Raw genomic sequence first — 4,777 nt, 5'->3', positions numbered from 1 at the left:
TCTCTCTCTCTCTCTCTCTCTCTCTCTCTCTCTCTCTCTCTCTCTCTCTCTCTCCTTCAGAAGAGACCGGCACCTCCCACCTGATCATATGACCACAGGAGAAAAGATTCCCTACTCTAGAATGTACTATCCTGCCAAGATGTGTTTCTCAGCACATAATGGGTATTCAGTGGCTTTATAATTTACTTTATGCCCAAATTTGCAATAGATCTATGCTCACATAACTGTTGAGGAGAAACTGGGAGCCTGCCTCTGCACTTCCCTGGCATGCAGAGCTAGAGAAATTAACGCCACGTCCCTATCCCCTTCATAGGTGCCTCTGGCCTTTGGAGAAGGCCCAGCCTGGCACAGGAAGAATACAATTCCCCTTCCCTCTGACGACCCCCCCGCCCCCTGCCTGGAGGGCAGATGCCAGCTTTGGGAACAGAGAGAGAATATAACATACCAAAGTCTCCTTGTCACTGAGGCCAACACTCCCTTTGATTGATAACTAGCGTTTCATTCCCGTAGATGGCTCCTGCCCTTGAAGGAAGCAGAGACCAATATCCTTGAAATAATAGAAAGCCCAGTCTTGGACTATGGGAGAAAGGCAATTAAGTGTTCCCAGATACCTGTGGCCAGGTTGTAAAAATACACTAGCTTCTGATAGCACAATAAGTTACTTTTCCCAGGTCAGGAAGGTCCCTCTCCAGTTGCACAGTTCTTCCCCACTGTCTGAACGAACGTTATCAGGGTTGAAGGATGGCATTCGCATTATTACTTCCCTAGACAAGTAACATCAAAGTTTGAGGACCCAAGCTTAATACACATGCACATATATACTCCAAGCTCCTAGACTCGGGCATCGAAGTCCTAACTTGCCCAGTGGGGAAGGCTTGTGATCCAAGACTGACTCGTGTAATAAAGAGGATGGCCTAGTAGGCCATCAATGGGAGGAGAGCCCCTTGGTCTTACGAAGATTATATGGCCCAATACAGAGGAATGCCAGAGCCAGGAAGCAGGAGTTGGTGGGTTGGGGAGCGGGGGGGGGGGGGTGTATAGGGGACTTTCGGGATAGCATTTGAAATGTAAATGAAGAAAATATCTAATTAAAAAAAAAGACTTTGTTTTTATATCGGACTTGCAATTCCTGGCGTTCTTCTGGGGTTCCCGAGAACTGGGCATAACACAGTACTGTAAGTCAAGGAGCATTATACATGAGTCTCTGAAGTCCTATCAGGGCTTCCCAGTACTTGACTATCTGTGCTGCTGAAAACAGAAAGAATTAGCTATTTGTATCAGATACAGCAAAAATACTCATTCCCACTGCATGGACTAAGAAAACAAATGCATTATTATCAAGAAAATCAGTTCTGAGAAAGTAGTCCCACAGGAGGTGGAGCTGGCTGTCTTCAAAGCACAACCTGCCTGGCCTCAGCTCAACCGTAGAATTTATATGTTGGTGTCTTCAATTGTACTTATTAATCATTGCTACCTCCACACCATCTTAGGCTCAGTCCCTTACTGCTACATCCACTCCAGTAGTGACTTGCATGACAGGCCTAGAAACCTGGAAACAGTCCTGAGGCAAAGAATTTCATTGGAAACTTAGTCTCCTGCAACCTTGGCATCCCGTATAATGAATGCTGCAAACTTGTCCTTGCGAATTGATCTGTGTGCTTCCTTTCAGTATTGTTTTNTTATAGGTGCCTCCAAGCAATGACTTGCCAAATACCTAAGCAAAATGGAACTTTGCTTCCTGGCCTTCACCAATGTCCTAGGTAGTCCTTGAGATGACCCTGGGATTGGAATTCATTAAGAATGTTACCTGTTCAGTAACATTCAAAATTTCCTCTAGTAGAGACAGTGAAAGTAATCAGGCATTACAATGTACTTGAATAGAGCTAGAAATCTCAGGGCTAGTCTACATAATAATTACTTAGGAAAATAGCCAAGTCACTCCCATATACAGGAATTTACCAATGGTTTAGGAATTAGATCAGGCTGTGGTTTAAGGAGGAACTAGAGTATTGCATTATTCATGAGAAGGTTAGCTAGAGTAGAACTCCCTAATTAGAACCATGACTTGGGTGTGAAAGCCCTTGCCCTGGGAGTGTAAAGACCTCATACCTGGCTTCTAAGAATATAGCTGACCTTAGGTAGAGCTGACTTTGTCTCAGTTGTTTCATTGCCCAGTTCCTGACAGTCTTTATGTTTGCGTTCCTCTGTTTTGTGTAAGAGTCATTAAGCATCCAATAACCTCATTGTACCTGGCTGATGTGTCACCTAACTTCCCTATTTTCTTCTGTATTAAAAGTCTGATGCTCAATTTGAGAAATTACATTCAGATGCCACACTCCCTTGTGTGCATATTTGTTTGTCATCCGCACTGATTCCTTGCTGGCCTGTAACTGGAACCCTGAGTTTTCCTGAAGATCAAGGACCCAACTGAGGTCCATCTGCAGCAAATCATTAAGTATTAACCAACATCTGAAATTTTCCTCTGACCTCAACATGCAGACCTGCACACACACACACACACACACACACACACACACACATACACAGTGAGAGAGACAGACACACACATGTAAAAATGTAGACATTGCACTTAGGAAAAAAATAAATAGGAAAGTTGAAAGTTTAATGCCGGCCTTGACTAATTACTAAGAATAGTTCTCAAAACAAACAAGCAAACAGCAATAGAAGAAGGGAGATGTGACAGAAGATTAAAACATTAAAAAAAAACTGAGAAAGAAGCTATGTTTGAGCTAAATTTTGTAGAACATTTAAGATGTATGATAAGGCTGGCCAGTGGTGGCGCACGCCTTTAATCCCAGCACTTGGGAGGCAGAGGCAGGCAGATTTCTGAATTCAAGGCCAGCCTGGTCTACAGAGTTCCAGGATAGCCAGGGCTACACAGAGAAACCCTGTCTTGAAAAACCAAACCAAAAATAAATAAATAAATAAATAAATAAATAAATAAATAAATAAATAAAATAAGATGTATGATAAGGCAGAAAGGTTAATTCAGGAATTACATTAAGATAATTGAAAAACTATCAGATGGTTTCATTTGTGGTGTTGTTTGTATCAATTGGGTAGTCACTCCTGGATCATGTCCTAGCCCCTCCCAATTGCATAAAATTAATACAGTCTGTAGTTCCAAGATAATGTGATATGTGCTACTTCATTTCCATCATAATGTCAGTGTATATGATAATAAAAATAAAAACTTAAAGAGCCTGATCTATCTCCTCTTTCCGGGCTGATTGGAGAATTGAACAATGTATGTGAAAGGATGGTAATTGATCTAAATTGCATAAATGTTACTTGTGCTGCTGTTCTATCTGCAGATGGTAGTTATTATTGTCTTGGAAGCATTTATCGCTAAGTGGGAGAAACCTACCAGAAGTTTGCAAGTATCTTTTCCTAGTGGACTCTAAATGCTTTCTGGCATGTGGTTAGACTGACCAGGGTCTCATTAGAATACTTCAGTTTGTAACAATGAGCATTCATTTTTAAAGAGGAATTTTAGTCAATTTTATGCAAGTGACCAAGGTATATTTGGTCCCACTTTAAGACTATTGTTTCCCATTAGTTTCCATTTGAACTCAATTTCATGTTGATGCTAAAAATAAATAAATAAACATGAGATGTAACTCACAAAGAAACAATTTCTTTTTTTTCTTTTTTTTTTTTTGCTTTATGGAAAATTTATTGCAACTCTCCAACAGCGCATTACTTTTTCTTTTCAACGTCTTGCTCTGCAGCTTCCTTCGCCCTTTTTGCTCGGATGCCAAAGAGTCTGGCATTGGCACGGGCCATTCGGAGACTGGCAAAAGCCTTGAAGTTCTTCTCTTCTTCTGTGATGACCCTGGCCTTTTCCTTTTTGTACACATTCCGGATGGGCATCATGGGTCCTGTCAGCTGGGTGGCCAGCTTAAGTTCTTCAGCAGAACTGTCTCCCTTCTTCGGAGCAGAAGGCTTCCTGGGGAACAGGATGAGCTTGGAGCGGTACTCCTTCAGGCGCTGCACGTTGGCCTGCAGTGACTCCGTGGACTTGTTTAGCCTCCTCGGGTCTACAGAGATGCCAATGGTGCGAGCCATTTTCTTGTGGATGCCAGCCACCCTGAGCTCCTCCAGGCTGAAGCCCCTGCCAGCCCTTGGTGTGGTATCTCACTGTCGGGCACCTCACGATGGGCCTGATGGGGCCGGACGCAGGGCGAGGGGCGATGCGATGCGCTTTCGCCTGCTGGGCCTTGCGCCTGCGGATCTTGCGCGCTGGCTGGTTGAACCAAGTGTCCACTCGCTGCTGCCAATCCTTGTGGAAGTGGGGCTTCAGGATCATGCCATTCCGGCTGGGCGCCATGGCTGCCTCCTATACAGGAGAACGGCCGAGCGGAAAGGCTCTTAGTTTTATAGTATTATTCCAACTTAAAATGTTGGCACATGCACCACCCCCCCCCACACACACACACATTCCCTTCATAACTTGCAGTAAAAGACAAGCATTTTCTGACAAGCTGGAGTGACATTCTAACCTTAACATCAGGAGGAATATCCTATTCTTAATTTGTATTGTTGGTATATATTCTGTGCTTTGACTGTACCCCCAAATGTTCACGAGCTGAAATTCCAGTCTCCTGACTAATAAATATGTTGATGGTGCATGGATATAGGGCCTTACAGAGGGGAATTAGAAAAGGTCACAAGGGTTTGGTCCTGAAGACAATCATAGTTTTGTAAGAAGAGGACGAAAGAGAACCAAGCTAGTTTACATGTTCTGTCTTATCAT

At 43.3% G+C, this 4,777-nt stretch overlaps 1 pseudogene across 1 annotated transcript; it reads right to left on the bottom strand.

Annotated features, from left to right (window-relative positions):
- Nucleotides 1-3,669: 3,669 nt before the first annotated feature.
- On the bottom strand, nucleotides 3,670-4,369 carry LOC110320518 (annotated as a pseudogene). Its single transcript, XR_002380461.2, has one exon. The product of XR_002380461.2 is annotated as a 60S ribosomal protein L13 pseudogene (transcript).
- Nucleotides 4,370-4,777: the final 408 nt, after the last annotated feature.

Source organism: Mus pahari, chromosome 4, assembly GCF_900095145.1.
Source record: "Mus pahari chromosome 4, PAHARI_EIJ_v1.1, whole genome shotgun sequence".
Classification (NCBI taxonomy): domain Eukaryota; kingdom Metazoa; phylum Chordata; class Mammalia; order Rodentia; family Muridae; genus Mus; species Mus pahari.
Note: the sequence above shows the minus strand (reverse complement) of the source record. Positions and strands in the feature narration are given on the sequence as shown.